We start from the raw sequence: 21,400 nt of genomic DNA on the forward strand, positions 1-21,400 counted from the left end.
AGAGGAGGATGAGAGTAAGATGAGGGGAGAGAGAGGAGGATTTGGGGAAAGAGAGGAAGATGAGGGAGGAGAGAGAGGATGATGAGGGGAGAGAGAGGAAGATGAGGGGAAAGAGAGGAGGATGAGGGGAGAAAGAGGAGGGAGGAAAGAGAGGGGGATGAGGGGAGAGGAGGATAAGGAAGGAGAGAGGAAGATGAGGGGAAAGAGAGGAGGATAAGGAAGGAGAGAGGAAGATGAGGGGAAAGAGAGGAGGATGAGGGGAGAGAGAGGAGGATGAGGGGAGAGAGAGGAGGATGAGGGAGGAAAGAGAGGAGGATGAGGGGAGAGAGGGAGAGGAGGATGAGGGGAGAGAGAGGAGGATGAGGGGAGAGAGTGAGGAGGGAGAGTGGAGGATGAGGGGAGAGAGAGGAGGATGAGGGGGGAGAGAGAGGGGAGGATGAGGGGGGAGAGTGAGGAGGATGAGCAGAGTGAGAGAGGGGAGGATGAGGGGGGAGAGTGAGGAGGATGAGGGGAGAGAGAGGAGGATGAGGGGGGAGAGTAGGGTGACGACATTTCCAAACTATTGAATGTAGTCTCTGGGATTTCGGGGGCAAGTGATTTGTCATGTGAATGGCTGATTTTAGCACTTATATTATAATCCCAACACCATGCTCGATATGGTGTCAGGATGATCAAATCATATTATTTCTATTACTGAATTGTAATATATAATGAAATAGTTCAACTCACCATAATGCAGAATCGTTGGGAAACCTGAGCTTGTCACTTGTCACTAGATGCAGCGTGCCACCCTCGCCTGCCACCAAATGCAGCACGTCACTTGCCACCCAGAGCATGCCACCAGATGCAGTGTCACTTGCCACCTGCAGCCTGCCACCAGTCCGACACATCGGAGCCCCGGGAAGGTGAACGCTCCTCCCGCCGCTGGCTGCCGATGTGGCTCCTTCCAGTGGCAGTGCGGCCCGGGGACCCCTGCTTTAGAGCATGCTGGAGCGGGCCCGGAGAAGATAGAGGAGGTGGGTGGCAGTGGCTTTGCTAGGGTTGGTGTCACCCCACCGGTGTGGTAAAACATGGTGTCACCCCCCCTACGCCAAGTATAGTCCCCCTCAGTACAGACCCCCTTCACTAAGATTAGACCCCCCTACTAAGCACAGACCACCCTCCCTCAGTATAGACCCCCTCAGTACAGACCCCCCCACTAAGTACAGACCCCCCTCCCTCAGTATAGATCCCCCTCTCTCAGTACAGAACCCCCCAACTAAGTACAGACCCCCCCACTAAGTACAGAACCCCCTCAGTACGGACCCCCCACTAAGTACAGACCCCCTCCCCACTAAGTACAGACCCTCCCACTAAGTACAGACCCCCCCTATTAAATACAGACCCCCCTCTCCACTTGTGCTAGAAGGGAGGGGGGTCAGATATGTGCTGGGGGGGCGCTTTTTACTGATCACTGTCCCTGTTCCCCTCCTCTGTCCATCTACCTACAATGAAATAAGCTTAGAACAGACCTCAGATCAGTGTGAGAAATGCACAGCGGTGTCCCTCCTCCGGCTCCTGTGTACATGTAATGATGTAAACAGCCAAGGAGGGGGTGGCATTATCGGTTAGTTCTGCTAATAGAGGCAGGGAGACAGCCGGGGCGCAGATCGTAGTGACCCAGAGTGCAGTGTCTTTGGTGCTGCCCCTGCTGACAGGTCATCCGGCATGGTGGAGAGCAGTGGTGCAAGGAGGAGAAAGTTTACTTCTCCATTTTGCGTGCTGGGCAGGAGTCGCGACTGTGACGTCACTGGTTGCTAGACGCTAGGCGGCTCAAGCAACCAGTGGCCAGAGCCTCAGATGGAGCTGGAGGCGGAACGAGCGGTAGTGCTATAGTGGGGTTTGCTCGGTCTGTCAATTTCATTCCGGGACACTGTATTGTCCCGGAATGAAGGGACCCGGAATAGACCTGCTAATTGGACACGTGGACACCCTAGGGGAGAGAGGAAGATGAGGGGTGACAGAGGAGGACGAGGGGGAGGGATGAGGGGAGAGAGGAAGATGAGGGGAGCTAGAAAGAGGAGGGGTATAGAGGAGGGTGAGGGGAGAGGGAGGGAGATGAGGGGTATAGAGGAGGATGAGGGGAAGATGTTGAGAAACTTAACATTAATAAATCACTGGTACCAGATGGCTTGCATCCGAGGGTACTTAGGGAACTCAGTCAAGTAATTTCCAGATGCAATTGTTCCTAATTTTTACTGACAGTCTACTGACTGGAATCGTACCAGCTGATTGAAGAAAAGCATATGTAGCACCAATATTTAAAAAGGGCCCAAAATACATCTCTGGGAATTACAGACCAGTTAGCCTAACATCAATAGTATGCAAGCTCTTGGAGGGGATGGTAAGGGACTATATACAAGATTTTAGTAATGAGAATGGTATCTAGATAAAGGAAGGCCCATAGACATGGTATATCTGGATTTTGCAAAAGCATTTGACACAGTTCCCCAAAAAACGTTTACTGTACAAAATAAGGTCTGTTGGCATGGATCATAGGGTGAGTACATGGATTGAAAACTGTCTACAAGGGCGAGTTCAGAGGGTGGTGATTAATGGGGAGTACTTGGAATGGTCAGGGGTGGGTAGTGGGGTTCCCTAGGGTTCTGTGCTTGGACCAATCCTATTTAACCACTTAAGGACTGAGCCTCTTTCTGAGATTTGGTGTTTACAAGTTAAAAACATTTTTTTTGCTAGAAAATTACTTAGAACCCCCAAACATTATATTTTTTTTCTTCTAATGCCGCGTACACATGACCGGACTTTCCCGCAGAAAAGGTCTGACTGAATCATTCCATCGGACATTCCGATCATGTGTGGGCTTCATCTGATTTTTTCTTTTGAAAATTCTGACAGACCTACAAATAGAAAATGTTTCAAATCTTTCCGATGGAATCAGTTCCTATCGGGAAAACCGCTCGTCTGTATGCTGTTCCGACGGACCAAAAAACGACGCCAGGGCAGCTATTGGCTACTGGCTATTGAATTTCCTTTTTCTGGGCCCGTCGTACGTCATCGCGCTCTAAATGATCGGACTTTGGTGTGATCGTGTGTAGGCAAGTCCGTTTCAGCGGAACTCCGTCGAAAAAACCGTCAGTTTATTCTGATGGAAAAAACGGTGGTGTGTATGCAGCATAACACCCTAGAGAATAAAATGGCGGTCGTTGCAATACTTTCTGTCACACCGTATTTGCGCAGCGGTCTTACAAGCGCACTTTTTTTGGAAAAAAATACACTTTTTTAAATTAAAAAATAAGACAACAGTAAAGTTAGCCCCATTTTTTTTAACATTATGGAAGATAATGTTACACCGAGTAAATTGATACCATACATGCCACGCTTCAAAATTGCGCCAGCTCGTGGAATAGGGACAAACTAGTACCCTTAAAAATCTCCATAGGCGACGTTTAAAAAATTCTACAGGTTGCATATATGGAGTTACAGAGGAGGTCTAGGGCTAGAATTATTGCTCTCGCTCTATCGATCGCGGCGATACCTCACATGTGTGCTTTGAACACCGTTTTATGCGGACGCTGCTCACGTGTGCGTTCGCTTCTGCACGTGTCATGGTTATGCAATAATCTTCCTCTGTCAGCTTACCTGCTCCTCATGTGTTCAGACTAAGAGGCCAGCCCCTCACACCTGGCTGGTTTTATAACCTCTCCTCTAAGCATGGCCCCACCCCAGGCCCTATCAGGGAACCCTATATTAACCTGTGCACTGCAAGCCAGCAGTGCTGATCAACCATTGTGTATCCTTTGTGTGTTTGGCTTCCTGTTCCTGCTTGCCGTGTGCTCTACGTTTATTTCTGTTACCGACCTTGGTGTGTTCTCAACTATTCCTGTCTGCTCGTGACTCTGACCTTTGACGTGTCCTCGACTATCCCTGTTTGCCTGTGACCCTGAACCTTGGCGTGAACTCTGTTGTCCTTGTCTGCTTGTGGCCCAACCTTGGCTTATTCCCTTACTATCCCTATCCTCCTGTTGCCTACTGTGGGGTGTGAGCTGGGGGTCGCGACCTGGAGCCAGTTGCAGCCCAGTCCATCCTCACCACTAGAGGCTCTGGTGAACACCTGCTGCCTGCTGGCTCTTAGACTCCGCGCCCTAGGGAATCTTACGCTCTAACCCCGGTGGGATCCGTGTTAGTGTTCCAGCGGCCCTGTCTTCCTTACCACCCTGATTCCCATCCGCAGCAGTCAGCCGTAGAGTCCACTACCTTGCACTCCTGATCCCAACGGTGTGCATCTGTCACCTAGCCTCAAAGTGACCTGACAGTTTAATCAGCCATGGACCCAGCTGATGTGCCGCTTCCCGCAGATGATCCTTTGCAGGGCTTAGTTCGCAGGCTTGAGACCCAGGAATCGCATCAGACCCAGGTGATGCGATTCCTTCAGGATTTGGCATCCCGTTTTGAACAGCTTCAGGCCTCATTAGGACCCCCGGTTCAACAACCTCAACCGCACCTATCGCACCAGTCGCAGCCACACATTCATTACAACTTCCAGCTCCGGCCCGTTTCTCTGGGGACTCCAAGGCTTGCAGGGGGTTCCTTAGCCAGTGCACAATTCATTTCGAACTTCAATCCCAAAATTTCCTGTCCGATCGGGCGAAATTAGCCTATATTATATCCCTCCTGTCCAGCGAGGCGCTAGCTTGGGCTGCCCCTCTGTGGGAAATGAATGATCCAGTGGATTCTAGCCGGTCTGATTTCTTGAAACTTTTTCGGGATATCTTCGAGGAACCGGGTCGTGTCTCCTCAGCGGCTAGCGCTCTTTTACGTCTCCGTCAAGAGTCCGCTTCTGTGGGACAGTATGCTCTTCAGTTCCGTATCCTCACCGCCGAATTGAGCTGGAATAATGAGGCCCTAGTTGCAACCTTTTTACATGGCCTCTCTGATAGAGTGAAGGATGAATTAGCAGGAAGATCCCTTCCTGCTGATCTGGATGGTGTCATCACCTTGTGTAACCAGATCGATATTCACTTTCAGGAGAGGGCCCTGGAAAAAAGACACCAGCACTCCCCGTTCCTTAGGCAGCCGGAGCTCCCAGTCACTTCTCTTCGATCCGAGGAGCACTCCCTGCCTGCTGAGGAACATATGCAGCTGGGCTGGACCAAGTTATCTCCCAAAGAACACGCTAGGCGCAGGACTCTGGACCTGTGCCTCTATTGTGGGGCCAAAGGTCATTTTCGTGACACTTGTTCTCTTCGTCCGGAAAAACGCTCGGGGCTAATACATCTGGAAGGTGGAGTATTAGACCTGAAATATCACCTTCAACTTTTCGTCTTCTTTCTGTGTTCCTTCATGTCGGCGCTTCCTCTCGTTCGGTCTCGGCACATCTGGATTCCGGGAACCGCTGGCAATTTCGTGGATTGGGGAACTGCATCTTCCATGAAACTTACCCTTTTGCCCCTTTCAACGCCATTGGTGGTTTTGGCGATTGATGGCACTGTTCTCCCAGGGGGCCCTATCCACTTCCAAACCCTCCCTGTTAAGATGTCGGTAGGGACACTCCACTAGGAGTGGATATCCTTCCTTGTCTTACCTAAGGCTTCATCACCTATCATATTAGGTCTTCCTTGGTTACGGTTCCATTCTCCACACGTTGATTGGACTGCTGGATGGATCCTGGCTTAGGGTTGCTCCTGTTCCTCTTCCTGCCTACTCAAGGTTACCCCAAAAGAGAAACTTCCTGTTGCCACCATCCCAGTATCTTCTGCTCTTCCCGCTGCATATAACGATTTCTGGAATGTCTCCTGCAATAGTCGGGCTGAGGCACTCTTTGGGTCGTGTGGCACTCTGGATGAGGAGCCCACCTGTAAACTTGAACAGATCATTCACTCCAGTTTGCATAGCCATTTACCTTTGCCAGTCCTTGGACGCACACCCAGGCTGACTCGTCCACCAGTTCCACATTTGCTATGATGCGATTCTGGTGGTCGCTGCACCAGGCAATGCTGTTCAGTCGGCCTCTGCACCAGTTCAGCCTGTACCCAGTGAAGTTATCCAGCTTGACTTCAGTGACACATTACTTTCTAACCAACCTGGTCTCAGGGATCCACTGACTTCTGCCCAGGCTGATGATCCTGTGCTGGATGTCCAGCTCATCTTTAAGGGTCTGGGGGACCCTGCTCAGACTCCTGATGGTCGTCTTATGCCCTTACCCATTCCTAAGAAGCCTTTCGTCCTCAATAAGTCCTCTTGTCCTCTCCCTACCTCGGTTTTGGTCTTTTGGTCTCTGAGGATAATCTTAAGTACGCGGTTAGTCAAGTTCTGGATTCTCGGCGCCGTAGAGGCATTCTTCAGTACCTCATACAATGGAAGGGTTTGGTCCTGAGGAGAGGTCTTGGATCACTGCATCTGAGATCTTTGCACCTCGTCTGTTGAGGAGGTTTCATCTGGAGTTTCCCTTTAAGCCTGGGTCCAGGCGGGGGAGGGGGAGGCCTCATAAGAGGGGGGGGGTACTGTCATGGTTATGCAGTAATCTTTCTCTGTCAGCTTACCTGCTCCTCATGTGTTCAGACTAAGAGGCCAGCCCCTCACACCTGGCTGGTTTTATAACCTCTCCTCTAAGCATGGCCCCACCCCAGGCCCTATCAGGGAACCCTATATTAACCTGTGCACTGCAAGCCAGCAGTGCTGATCAACCATTGTGTATCCTTTGTGTGTTTGGCTTCCTGTTCCTGCTTGCCGTGTGCTCTACGTTTATTTCTGTTACCGACCTTGGCGTGTTCCCAACTATTCATGTCTGCTTGTGACCCTGACCTTTGACGTGTCCTCGACTATCCCTGTTTGCCTTCGACCCTGAACCTTGGCGTGTACTCTGTTGTCCTTGTATGCTTCTGGCTCCGACCTTGTCTTATTCCCTTACTATCCCTATCCTCCTGTTGCCTACTGTGGGTGTGAGCTGGGGGTCGTGACCTGGAGCCAGTTGCAGCCCAGTTCATCCTCACCAATAGAGGCTCTGGTGAACACCTGCTGGCTCTTAGACTCCGCGCCCTAGGGAATCTTACGCTCTAACCCCGGTGGGATCCGTGTTGGTGTTCCAGCAGCCCTGCCTTCCTTACCACCCTGACTCCCATCTGCAGCAGTCAGCCGTAGGGTCCACTACCTTGCGGAGCACCCCTGATCCCAACGGTGTGCATCTGTCACCTATCCTCAAGGCGACCGGACAGCACGCAAGCTCGGCGGGCCGCGTTTAAAACATATTTTTTTTCTTATTTATTTTACCTTTTATTTTTTATTTTTACACTGTTCTTTAATTTATTCACTTTTATTCCTATTACAAGGAATGTAAACATCCCTTGTAATAGAAAAAAGCATGACAGGACCTCTTAAATATGAGATCTGTGGTCAAAAAGACACTGAAATGCAATAAAAAAAAAAATGTCCCTTTAAGAGCTATGGGTGGAAGTGACGTTTTGACGTCGCTTCCGCTCTGCAATGATATGGAGACGGGTGGGGGCCATCTTACCTTCACTTGTCTCCATACCTAACAGGAGAGCAGACCCGATCGTCTTTGCCGCTGCCGGCGGCGGAGGGCACTGGAGCGTGGCGGAAGGGGGGCCCCTCTCCCGCTGCCGATAAAAGTGATCTTGTGGCGAATCCGCCGCAGAGACCACTTTTATCTGAAAGTGGACTGCCCACTGAAGAAGAGGATACCGGGGTTATGGCAGCTACCTGCTGCCATAACAATATTCCTCTTCAAAGTAGCGACATAAAATGACAACGGCGGTGGTTCATTTGTTTATAAACGACCTGGAGGATGGGGTAAACAGTTCAATCTCTGTATTTGTGGACAATACTAAGTTAAGCAGGGCAATAACTTCCGTAGGATGTGGAAACCTTGCAAAAAGATCTGAACAAATTAATGGGGTGGGCAACTACATGGCAAACGAGGTTTAATGTAGAAAAATGTAAAATAATGCATTTGGGTGGCAAAAATATTAATGCAATCTATACACTGGTGGGAGAACCTCTAGGGCAATCTAGGAGGGAAAGGGACCTGGGGGTCCTAGTAGATGATAGGCTCAGCAATGGCATGCAATGCCAAGCTGCTGCTAACAAAGCAAACAGAATATTGGCATGCATTAAAAAGGGGATTCATTCCAGAGATAAAACGATAATTCTCCCACTCTACAAGACTCTTGTCTGGCTGCACCTGGAGTATGCTGTCCAGTTCTGGGCACCAGAAGGATGTGCTGGAAATGGAGTGAGTACAGAGAAGGGCAACTAAGCTAATAAAGGGTCTGGAGGATATTAGTTATGAAGAAAGGTTGCAAGCACTGAACTTATTCTCTCTGGAGAAGAGACGCTTGAGAGGGGATATGATTTAAATTTATAAATACCGTACTGGTGACCCCACAATAGGGATAAAACTTTTTCATGGAAGGGAGTTTAACAAGACACGTGGCCACTCATTAAAATAAGAAGAAAACAGGTTTAACCCTAAACTATGTAGAGGGTTCTTTACTGTAAGAGTGGCAAGGATGTGGAATTCCCTTCCACAGGTGGTGATCTCAGCGGGGAGCATCGATAGTTTAAAAAAACTATTAGATAAGCACCTGAACGACCGCAACATAGAGGGGTATACAATGTAATACTGACATATAATCACACACATAGGTTGGACTTGTGTCTTTTTTCAACCTCACCTACTATGTAAATATGGGGGGAGAGAGAGGAGGATAAGGGGGGAGAGAGAGGAGGATGAGGGGAGAGAGAGGAAGATGAGGGGGAGGGGGGAGAGAGGAACATGAGGGGTGCACAGGAGGTCAGGGAGGGGGACAGTGTGAATGCGGAAGGAGGAGAGGGCAATTTTATTGGGGGGGGGGGGGGGGGGTGGTGGGGGCAATATGATGGACAGTCTGAGAATTATAATAATCTGTTGATTGATACGATAACTCACAAAGGGAGAGGTTTTCATTACGGGTAATTATAACATGCAGAATATTAAAGTGGAACTTTACCCATAACAACTTGATAAAAAATAATGTTCTTTAGCAATGAACATACATGCCATGTTAATTATGATACTAAGCTTACTGTGTGATGTAAATTGCCTCCAGCAATTGCTCCTGTTTAATCTTGCCGGAGAATGCCATTTTGTTGAAGCCCAGAACCCCTGAGCAGCTGTAAACCTTTAGGCTGTTTGCCGATCAGCCTCTGCAACTTTGGCACAGTGTGTAAAACTAGAGAGCAACTGAGCATGTGCAGTGCGGGGTGAGACAGTGTATTACTGGATTTTAAACCATATAGGCTCTTATTTTGAATGTTTTACACAACTATACCTGGAAAAGGGGCCACTCTGCAGGACTTAAAATGGTTGTAAACCTTCGAGTTTAAAAAATAAACAAAACACACATGCCTATATTTACCTGCCCCGATCCTCTTTCACTTTCCCTGGGGGCACCTGTGCGGCTTGCTCCCAAGTCCCGCTGCCGCTTCTATTGACACAGACAGCAGGACTCGGCCCCAGCCCCTCCCCTGCGTCTCATAATTTGATTAACAACAGCGGGAGCCAAATGCTATCTATATGTCCAATGAGGAGAGAGACAGCAGCTGGAGCCACTGCGCTCTTGTACATTGCTGGATCTGATCGGGCTCAGGTAAGAAAAAGGGGCTGCAGCACAGAACATTTTTTATCTTAATGCATAGAATGCATTAAGGTGAAAAACTTTAAAGTGGTTGTTAACCCACTTATTGTTGTTGCTACCCTCCCCTCTGTTGTAATAAATGCTGTACCCCACTGTATGTGTTTTCTAAAACATCAGCCGATAAAATACCTTATTTTATAGCGTCAATCGGTGGTCACGTGACCAGCCATCTCTCTCCTCTCCAGGTCTGACAGCTGTAGTGGGCAGAGCCGAGAAACCCCCGCGGATGTCAGCCGAGAGGAGAGACGGCTGGTCACATGACTGCTGAGCGGCGCTATAAAGTAAGGTATTTATCCGCGGATTTTTTAGAAAACATACAGTGGGGCACAGCATTTATTATAACAGAGGGGATGGTAGCAACAACAATGTCTTATGATACCAGCAGGAGTTTGGGGCTCTGGTACGAGCTGACAGGCAAGGAGGGGAGGTGGGAGGATGACACAGAAGAGAGATGCGGATGACGGAGGCACATAAACTGACCAAGGTGTCAGGGCTCAACAGCCATGATATACTGTGGTCAGTTTACAGAGGGGAGGGCAAAAACTGACAGGATCAGCCAGGTATTTCAGGTGATGCAGGGGGGCAAAATACACAGCACAAGCACTGTGCTGTATAACATGCTTTAAGGGAACAGGATCCAAGTTTTTTTTTTTTTAGTTTAACAAACACTTTAAGGCTTTACAACCACGTTAATTTTCTGACTAAAGTTCCACTTTAAGCCTCTAAGTCTAGGTTCACATCTATGCAGGCTGCGCTTGATGCATTTTTGAGGCACATTTTGCAGCGTGTTTTGTGTTTTTAAACCCTCGTTTGTGATGCGTTTTTGCTTGCGGTTTTCATGCATTTTGTGTTTTTTTTCTTTCTCTGTAAACACACTGTATATAGCTGGTTGCTAAGGAGCGGGCCAGGAAGCCATCTGCGGCATCCTTAACAACCAATGAGTCATCAGCTCTCAGAATTGCCAGCAAAAAAAAAAAATTGAGAAAAAATCCATATCAGGCCCCTTGGGTCAGGTATAATTTGGAGGGGACCCCCTATGCCAAAATGTAAAAAGATAATGGCGTGGGGTCCCCCCCAAAATCAATACCAGACCCTTATCCGAACATGCAGCCCGGCAGTTCAGGAAAGAGATGGGACAAGCGAGCCCCCCCAAACCATACCAGGCCGCATGCCCTCAACATTGCGGGTCCTTTGGGGGAAGGGTGATGTCACAAGGGGCGGGTTCTCTGGGTGAAGTTACTGAATGGCCATGCCCCATGGCTATACACAGTGGATATACACACCTCTGTTAAAATGTCAGATTTCTGTGATGTAAAAAAAAATGAGACAAAGATAAATAATTTCAGAACTTTTTCCACCTTTAACCGCTTGCCGACCGGCTCACACCGATATATGTCAGCAAAGTGGCACGGGTGCGCAAAACCATGTACCTGCACGTCGATTGCCCGTGGCAATCGGATTCTTGCAGAACTGATCAGTCTTTGATCGGTTCTGGTGAATGAAAATGCTTCCCTTTTCTGTGTTCCAGTGTAAACACAGGCAGGTGAAGTGATGTCATCTCCCTCGCTGGAATTCTTTTCCGTTCCAGAGAGAGGACATCTTACAGTGAGTTGCACCAACACTACACTCACACAGTACAGGTAGGCACACTTGTCACCCAAGCCCCCCCCCCCCGATCGCCCCCCCAGTTAACCCTGTCACTGTGTCACCAATTGCAGTTTTTTAGATTTTTCACTGATCGCTGCATTGGTGTCACTTGTGACTCTAATCAGTGTTAGGGCAGTTAGTAGTAGGTCTAGGGTACCCCTAAACCCCCCTAATAAAGGTTGAATCCCTTGATCGCCCCCAGTTAACCCTTTCACCCCCTGTCTCAGTGTCACTAATAGATCTTTTTTTGGATCGCCACATTAGTGTCACGGGTGACGCTAGTTAGCCAGTTAGTTCGTTTCACCGTCAGGTTTTTATAGCGTCAGGTACCCCCATTTATTATCTAATAAAAGTTTTAACCCCCTGATTGCCCCCTAGTTAACCCTTTCACCCCCTGTCACCAGTGATCTACGTATTAGTATCACGGGTGAAACTGGTTAGTTAGTTTTTTATAGCGTCAGGGTACCCGCCTTATATTACCTAATAAATGTTTAACCCCTTGATTACCCAGTGGGTGACATCTGTTTTTAACATCAGTTAGGCTCTGTGTCGCCCCAGGCAGCGTCAGATTAGTGCCAGTAGCGCTAACACCCACGCACACACCATACACCTCCCTTAGTAGTATAGTGTCTGAACGGATCAATATCTTTGATCTGATCAGATCTATACTAGCATCCCCAGCAGTTTAGGGTTCCCAAAATTGCAGCGTTAGCGGGATCAGCCCAGATACCTGCTAGCACCTGCGTTTAGCCCCTCCGCCCAGCCCACCCATGTGCAGTATCAATCGATTACTGTCACTTACAAAACACATAACTGCAGCGTTCGCAGAGACAGGCCTGATCCCTGTGAACGCTAACAGTTTTTTTGGTAGCGATTGAAGCAGTCGCTGACAATCAGGTGCTCTTTTTTCCTGTGAGTTTCACTAGTTGTACCAGAAAATTTAGAGGCCACAATTTTCAATCGAAGGTACACTAGTGAAGAGGCCTACAAGTTTCTGAGCATGACAGATGAGAGCGAAGAGGAAGTCACCCATCTGTCAGATTTAGGCTTAGAATACGATCCAGTAGACAGCAGCAGCACCCTGACAGATAGCTCTGATGACAGAGTAGTGGTCCCTGCTAAGGTCAGGTGTACCCGACCCTGTTCTTCTTCTGTTGTTGAGGTGCAAGAAACGTATAGAGCAGAGAGCCAGTACTAGTGCCGCTTATCCTTCTGGTGAACTGGCAAGCACCAGCGGCCTAGTGCACCCTGGTCGTACATCCAGCACTAGAGTATCATGTGGTGACTTGGCGAGTCCCATAAGTGCAGTTCAAGCTGGTGCAGTGGCTAGCACAAGTAGTGTCCCACAGCCACCAAGAAGACAAACACAGGCCTGTCGAGCCCATAGTGCCTTTTCTGCTGCATTTGCCAATCCTAATTGGGAGCCCACCACTTCTGCAGCACTCGTACTTCCCCCATTCACTGGCCAACCTGGAATTCAGGTGGAAACAGTTGACTTTACGTCACTTGATTTGTATTCGCTGTTTTTCACAGAAGTTCTCTATAGATCTATTGTGGACCAAAGCAATTTGTATGCTGGTCAATTCATCGCCGCTAATCCCCAGTTAAACCCTTGCCAGAGATTGGAGACCTATCACTTTTAAAAAAGTGAGTTGCGGTCATATTGGTAGACTGACCCAATTCACCATATACCCATGTTCTCTGCCTCCATGACCAGGGCTAGATATAAGCAGATCTTGCAATTTATGCACTTCAACAACAAAGAACTCTGTTGTCCTCGGGGTGACCCAGAATACAATCGGCTCCATAAAATTCTGCCCCTCGTAAACCACTTCAACCAACAGTTTGCAGCCTTGTTTACTCCCGATCAAGTTGTCTGCATTGAGGAGTCCCTGATTAAGTTTTCTAGCCGCTTGTCATTCAAACAGTATCTTCCCAGCAAGCGTGCCAGATATGGGGTCAAGATGTATAAGCTCTGTGACAGGGTATACATATAGTTTATGGCTTACGAGGAAAAAGATAGTCACATGGAGCCGCAGAACTGCCCAAACTACATAGGGAGCGCTGGTAAGATTGTGTGGGACTTGGTGTCACCCTTATTCTGAAAGCGGTACCACTTGTACGTGGACAATTATTACACGAGCGTGCCACTTTTTAGTCACTTGTTTGATCATGGAATTGGCGCATTTGGTACCATGCAATCTAATTGCCGGTACTTACCCCAGCGACTTGTAGATTCCCGTCTTAGGCTGGGGGAGAGAGCCTGCTTGTGAAGTAATAATTTGCTCAAAGGAAAGTGGAGGGATTCATTGAATGTTTTCGTTCTGTCCCCTCTTTATACAGATACGACAGTCCAACTTTCTACGGCGACTGGTGTTGTGGAGAAACCCCTCTGTGTCCACGAATACAACCCTAATATGGGAGAGGTGAACCTCAATGACCAGTTGATGACGCTGTACTTAATTGCCCGTAAGGCCAGACGCTGGTACAAAAAAGTGCCTGTGTACTTATTCCAATTGGCTCTGCTGAACCCTTGTGTGCTATACAAAGCGTCAGGATGAACTGGATCCTTAAATTCCAGGAAGGGATTGTCACAGCCCTTCTATTTCCAGATGGTGCTGTGCCCCACCTTCCCAACGCAAATGCAGTGAGCCTGCTGCATGAGAGCCATTTTCCGTATGTCCTCCCTGGTACCCCTACCCAATGATCACCCCAAAAAAGATGTGTCTGTAGCAAGCATGGGTATAGGCGTGACACCCGCTATTATGCTGTCCCTCCTGTCCTGACCATCCTGGTCTTTGCATTGGTGAATGTTTCGAATGCTATCACACACCAGTGGAGTATTAGCGTAGGGTACAGCACAGCACAGTCTAGGGTACACTTTCACAGGGTCTCCAAATATGCCATCGCATTTTGAGAGACCCGAACCTGGAACCGTTAAAGTTACAAATAAAAGTGCAAAAAAAAGGTTAAAACCCCCCCCCCTAAAAATAGTCGTTTTATTGCTCTCTCTCTCTCTATTCTCTCTCTATAGTTCTCTCTCTATTGTTCTGCTCTTTTTACTATGTTTACTGTTTTGTGATGTTTGTTTTTCAGGTATGTAATTCTTTTATACTTTACTGTTTCCTGTGTTTTATTGTTAACCATTATTTTCTTTTCAGGTATGCCATTCAGCTGCAGCACTGATTTATTTATCTTGACAGCATCAGCGTCAGCGATTTCATTGCTGTAGAAGGTGATTTTTTCACCATCACAGTTAAAAAAAAGCATATATGCCGAAGCATGGGGGCAGGGGTGGAGGGGAGATTTGCCCTTAACATTAGGGGCGGATTGCCCCCATGCTTCGGCATATATTTTTACTCTTTTTTGGAACAGATTGTTGTGGTTTTATTGAGTTAATGTTTTATTGTTACCATTGTTTCCTTTTCAGGTACACCATTCAGCTGCAGCACTGATTTATGTATCTTGACAGCAACAGCGTTTGCTCTCAGGATACTTAAATCAACGACTCCAGCGCTGCAGAAGGTGATTTCACCACCACAGTTAAAAAAAAAAAACGGTGCATGTATGCCCATCATTAGAATTGGGTGGATGCAGGGCGATATTCTAATGGTGGGCATACCCACCAATCAATATCTTTTTTTCATTCAGCCCACATGCTGCATGAAAAAAAAGAACATTACAATATATGCCCAACAAGGACCAGCAATGTACTGGTATGTTGCCGGAGTGGTTTGAGTGGTTATACCAGAATGATGCCTCCAGGTTTAGGTATCATCTTGGCGTCGTTCTTTTCAGCCAGCGGTCAGCTTTTATGTAAAAGCAATCCTAGCAGCTAATTAGCCTCTAGACCGCTTTTACAAGCAGGGCGAGGGAACGTACCCCCCCCCTTAGTCTTCCTTGGTTTTCTCTGACTCTCCTGTCCCCCTGGGGAACCTGATAATGCAGCTGGTGGCTCCGCCAGCTGACTATAGAGCTGAGGGGCTCCAATCATCTCTATGGCCTAAGAAACCGGAAGCTACGAGCATTTCATGACTTCGGTTTCGCTGGATATAAACAGCGCCATTGGGAAACTGGGAAAGCATCTTATCGCACCGATCTTGGTGTGGTCAGATGCTTTGAGGGGAGAGGAGAAATCTAGAGTCTAATAGACCCAATTTAAAAAAAAAAAAAGAGTACCTGTCACTACCTATTGCTATCATAGGGCATATTTACATTCTCTGTGATAACAATAAAAATTATTAAAAAAGTAGAAATGAAAGGAACAGTGTAAAAATAAAATAAAAAGCAAAAAAAAAAAAAAAAGCATCCCTGTCCCCCCAAGCTCACGCGCAAAGGTGAACGCAAGCATCGGTCTCGTGTCATATGTAAACAGCAATTGCACCATGCATGTGAGGTATCACCGCAAATGTCAAATTGAGGGCAGTAATTTTAGCAGTAGACCTCCTCTGTAAATCTAAAGTGGTAACCTGTAAAGGCTTTTAAAAATGTATGTAGTTTGTTGCCGCTGCACGGTTGTGCACAATTTTAAGGCATGTCATGTTTGGTATCTATGTACTCGACATAAGATCATCTTTTACATTTTATCAAACATTTGGGCAATATAGTGTGTTTTAGTGCATTAAAATTCCAAAAAGTGTTTTTTTTTCTAATTGCGTTTGAAAAATCGCTGCCCGAATACTGTGTGAAAAAAAAATTTGCAACACCCACTATTTTAATCTGTAGGGCCTTTGCTTTAAAAAAAATATGGAATGTTTGGGGGTTCAGAGTAATTTTCTAGCAAAAAAAATATTTTTCCATATAAAAAAAAGTGTCAGAAAGGGCTTTGTCTTCAAGTGGTTAGAAGAGTGGGTGATTTGTGGCATAAGCTTCTAATGTTGTGCATAAAATACCAGGACAGGTCAAACCACCCCCCCCCCCCCCAAATGAATCCATTTTGGAAAGTAGACACTCCAAGCTATTTGCTGATAGGCATGTTGAGTCCATGGAATATTTTATATTTTGCCACAAGTTTTGGGGAAATGACAATAATTTTTTTTTTTTTTTTTAGTTGTCACTAAATGATATATTGCTCAAACATGCCATGGGAATATGTGAAATTACACCCCAAAATACATTCTGCTGTTTTTTCTGAGTACAGGGATACCACATGTGTGAGACTTTTTGGCAGTCTAGCCGCATACAGGACCCCGAAAACCAAGCACCGTCTTCAGGCTTTCTAAAGGCGTACATTTTTTATTTCACTCCTCACTACCTATCACAGTTTCGGAGGCCATGAAATGCCCAGATAGCACAACCCCCCCCCCCCAAATGACCCCATTTTGGAAAGTAGACACCCCACACCCCAAGCTATTTGCTAAGAGGCCTGTTGAGTCCATGAATTATTTTATATTTTGCCATAAGTTTGGAGAAAACAACAATATATTTTTTTTTTTCCACAAAGTTGTCAGCAAATGATATTATGCTCAAACATGCCATGGGCATATATGAAATTACAACCCAAAATACATTCTGATGCTTCTCCTGAGTACGGGGATACCACATGTGTAGGACTTTTTGGGAGCCTAGCCACGTACAGGACCCCAAAAACCAAGCACAAAATTTTTGGTCTTTTTGTTTATATTGCACAAAATAAAAACCGGTGGGGGGTGATCAAATACCACTAAAAGAAAGTTATATTTGTATGAAAAAAAGGACGCAAATTTTATTTGGCTACAGCATTCCATGGCCTTGCAATTACCAGTTAAAGCAGTGCAGTTCCAAGTTGTAAAAAGGGCTCTGGTCAGGAATGGGGTATAAACTGTACAATTCAATTGAGAAATAATTGTGGTTGCATAAGTGTGCAAGTGTGCACATCCTCTTATAACTGTGGATGTAGCTGTGTTCAGAATTAAGCATACACATTCAAACTCATGTTAAATAGTACTGTAGTCAGTACACACCCACCATCATTTAACCACTTAAGGACCGGGCCTATTTTTCAAACTTGTTTACAAGTTGAAATATTTTTTTTTTTTGCTAGAAAAATACTTAGAACTCCCAAAGATTTTATATATTTTTTTTCTAACACCCTAGAGAATAAAATGGCGGTAGTTACAATACTTTTTGTCACGCCGTCTTTGTGCAGCAGTCTTACAAGCGCACTTTTTTTGGAAAAAATACACTTTTTTTAATAAAAAAATAAGACAACAGTAAAGTTAGACCATTTTTTTTTATATTGTGAAAGATGATATTATGCCGAGTAACTTGATAGCCAACATGTCACGCTTCAAAGTTGCGCCCGCTTGTGGAATGGTGACAAAATTTTACCCTTAAAAAATCTCCATATGCAACGTTTAAACAATTCTACTGTTTGCATGTTTTGAGTTGCAGAGGAGGTCTAGGGCTAGAATTATTGCTCTTGCTCTACCGATCGCGGCGATACCTCACATGAGTGGTTTGAACTCTGTTTTCATATGCTTCTGCACGTGAGCTCGGCGGGACGTTGCGCATTTAAAAAAAAAAAAAAAATTTTTCTTATTTATTTTAACTTTTATTTTTTATTTTTACCCTGTTCTTTTTTTTTTAAAAAGTGTCACTTTTATTCTTATTACAAGGAATGTAAACATCCCGTGTAATAGAAAAAAAGCATGACAGGACCTCTTAAATATTATTATCTGGGGTCAAAAAACCTCAGATTTCACATTTACATAAAAAAAAAAAAAAAAAAAAGTTGTTTGAAAAAATAAAATAGAAATAAATAAAAAAATAAATAAAATAAAAATGTTCCTTTAGAAGCTGTGGGCGGAAGTGACGTTGCATAGTTACATAGTAGGTGAGGTTGAAAAAAGACACACGTCCATCAAGTCCAACCCATGTGTGTGATTATATATCAATATTACATTGTATATCCCTGTATGTTGCGGCCGTTCAGGTGCTTATCTAATAGTTTCTTGAAACTATTGATGCTCACTGCTCTTCTAATTTTAATGAGTGGCCACGTGTCTTCTTAAACTCCCTTCTGCGAAAAAGTTTTATCCCTATTGTGGGGTCACCAGTATGGTATCTGTATGTTGAAATCATATCCCCTCTCAAGCGTCTCTTCTCCAGAGAGAATAAGTTCAGTGCTCGCAACCTTTCCTCATAACTAATATCCTCCAGACCCTTTTTTAGCTTTGTTGCCCTTCTTTGTACTCGCTCCATTTCCAGCACATCCTTCCTGAGGACTGGTGCCTAGAACTGGACAGCATACTCTAGGTGCGGCCGGACCAGAGTCTTGAAAAGCGAGAGAATTATCGTTTTATCTCTGGAGTTGATCCCCTTTTTAATGCATGCCAATATTCTGTTTGCTTTGTTAGCAGCAGCTTGGCATTGCATGCCATTGCTGAGCCTATCATCTACCAGGACCCCCAGGTCCTTTTCCATCCTAGATTGCCCCAGAGGTTCTCCCCCCAGTGTATAGATTGCATTCATATTTTTGCCACCTAAATGCATTATTTTACATTTTTCTACATTTTGATGTCGCTTCCATCCTGCAATGGTATGGAGCCGAGCGGGGCCATCTTCCCCTCAGTCAGCTCCATACCACAGACCGAGAAGGATCCGATCGCCTCTGCCACTACCGACAGGTCAGGTAAGCGGTGGAGGGCACTGGAGCAAGGCGGGAGGGGGGCCCTCTCCCGCCGCCAATAAAAGTGAATCACTTTTATCTGAAAGCGGACCGCTCACTGAAGAAGAGGATACCGGGGTTATGGACGCTAGCTGCTGCTATAACAACGATATCCTTCAAAATGCCGACGTATAACGATGGCAGGTGGTCCGCAAGTGGTTGAAGTGCCTCCTCTGATTAACCCCAAATAAAGTTCCGCTGTTCTAGTAGGTCTCTCCTGACATTTTCTTAGTCGCATCCTACAGAAAAAGCCATGGTCTGTAGAGAGCTTCCAAAGCATCAGAGGGATCTCACTGATAAAAGGTATCAGACAGGAGAAGGGTACAAAAGAATTTCCAAGGCATTAGATGTACCATGGAACAAAGTGAAGACAGTCATCATCAGGTGGTGAAAATATGGCACAAGAGTGACATTATCAAGAACTGGACGTCCCTCCAAAATTCATGAAAAGACGAGAAGAAAACTGGTCAGGGAGGCAGCCAAGAGGCCTACAGCAACATTAAAGGAGCTGCAAGAATATCTGGCAAGTACTGGCTGTGTGGTACATGTGACAATCTGCCGTATTCTTCATATGTCTGGGCTATGGGGTAGAGTGGCAAGACGGAAGCCTTTTCTTACGAAGAAAAACAAGAAGTCCCCCAAAGCATGTGGGAAAATGTGTTATGATCTAATGAAACCAAGGTGCAACTTTGTGGAGCAAAACCAACATTGAACATCACCAAAAGAACACCATACCCACAATGAAGCATGGTGGTGGTGGCAGCATCATGCTTTGGGGCTGTTTTTCTTCAGCTGGAACAGCCTTAGTCAAGATAGAGGGAATTATGAACAGTTCTAAATACCAGTCAATATTGGCACAAAACATTCAGGCTTCTGCTAGAAAGCGGAACATGAAGAGGAACTTCATCTTTTAGCATGATAACGACCCAAACCATACAACCAAATCAACAAAGGAATGGCTTCACCAGAAGAAGATTCAAGTTTTGGAATGGCCCAGCCAAAGCCCAGACCTGTATCCGTTTGAAAATCTGTGGGGTGATCTGAAGAGGGCTGTGCTCAGGAGATGCCCTCGCAATCTGACAGATTTGGAGTGTTTTTGCAAAGAAGAGTGTCAAAGTCAAGATGTGCCATGCTGATAGACTCATACCCAAAAAGACTTGCTGTAATAAAATTGGAAAAAGTGCTTCAAAAAAGTTTTAGTTTAAGGGTGTGCACACTTATGCAACCATATTATTTTAGTTTTTTATTTTTACTTCCCTCCACCTAAAATATTTCAGTTGTACAATTGAGTTGTACAGTTTATAGGTCACATTAAAAGTGGAAAAAGTTCTGAAATTATTTATCTTTGTCTCATTTTTTTACATCACAGAAACCTGACATTTTTAACAGCAGTGTGTAGACTTTTTATATCCTTTGTAAGAACTGGCAAACACCAGAGTCAGAGGAGGACTGTTTTTTTATTTTTAGCGAGTCATCGGCGGCGGAGGAAGAAGACCTCACCGGAGGAAGAAGAAAGCAGAGGGAGAAGACATCACCGCAGGAAGAAGACATCGGTGGCGGTACCAGAAAAAGAAGACACGTTGGAGCTATGAAGGGGGGCGTTCTTCATTTTTAATAAAGGACTTGTCAAAATCCGTCTCTTGTTTTTTGTAACACTACACTGCTTTTTTTTTTTGGTGAATGGGTAGGGGTACAATGTACCCCATACTCATTCACATGGGGGGGCGGGATTCAAGGGCCTCCTTTCTTAAAAGGGCTTCCAGATTCCGATAAGTCCCCTACCTGCAGACCCTCACAGCCACCGGGCAGGGTTGTGGGGAAGAGGCCCTTGCCGGGCTGCATGTTTGGATAGGGATCTGGTATGGATGGAACCCAAGAGCATTTTTTTTTTTACATTTTGGCATGGGGGGGTCCCCTCCAGATCTATACCAGACCTGAGGGTGTGGGTATGGATTGGGGGGGGACCTCACACCACTTTTTTCACAATTTATTTTGCCGGCAATTCTTTTTTTACATTCAGCAGTTTCCTGACTCACTCCCTAGCAACCAGCATCAAAAACCCCCGATGACGTCAATTGTGACAAAACGGCCGTAGGGTCACAACGTGAACTCGCATCGCGCATAAGCGTTTTCAATGTAAAACGGCGGTGGAGTCTTTTTGCTGTTTCCCTGCTGGTTTTTCATTGGCACTGTATATGCGATCCTATGCAGTGTATCTGCTATTTTATCTGCCTTTTTTAAATAAATGGAACTTGGTTCTCTGCACTATTGGAGTCCCCTCTTCTTTTTTATGATTTATCCTTGCTGGAATGTTTCTGGGACCACCATTCTCTCCTGAGTGTCTCCTGCTGTTGCTGAGAAGCCATCATTGAAGGAGGTCAGAGGGACATCGGCTGCAGTTCCAATAGGATAT

The sequence above is a fragment of the Aquarana catesbeiana genome, linkage group LG13, assembly GCF_042186555.1.
Source record: "Aquarana catesbeiana isolate 2022-GZ linkage group LG13, ASM4218655v1, whole genome shotgun sequence".
Taxonomy (NCBI): domain Eukaryota; kingdom Metazoa; phylum Chordata; class Amphibia; order Anura; family Ranidae; genus Aquarana; species Aquarana catesbeiana.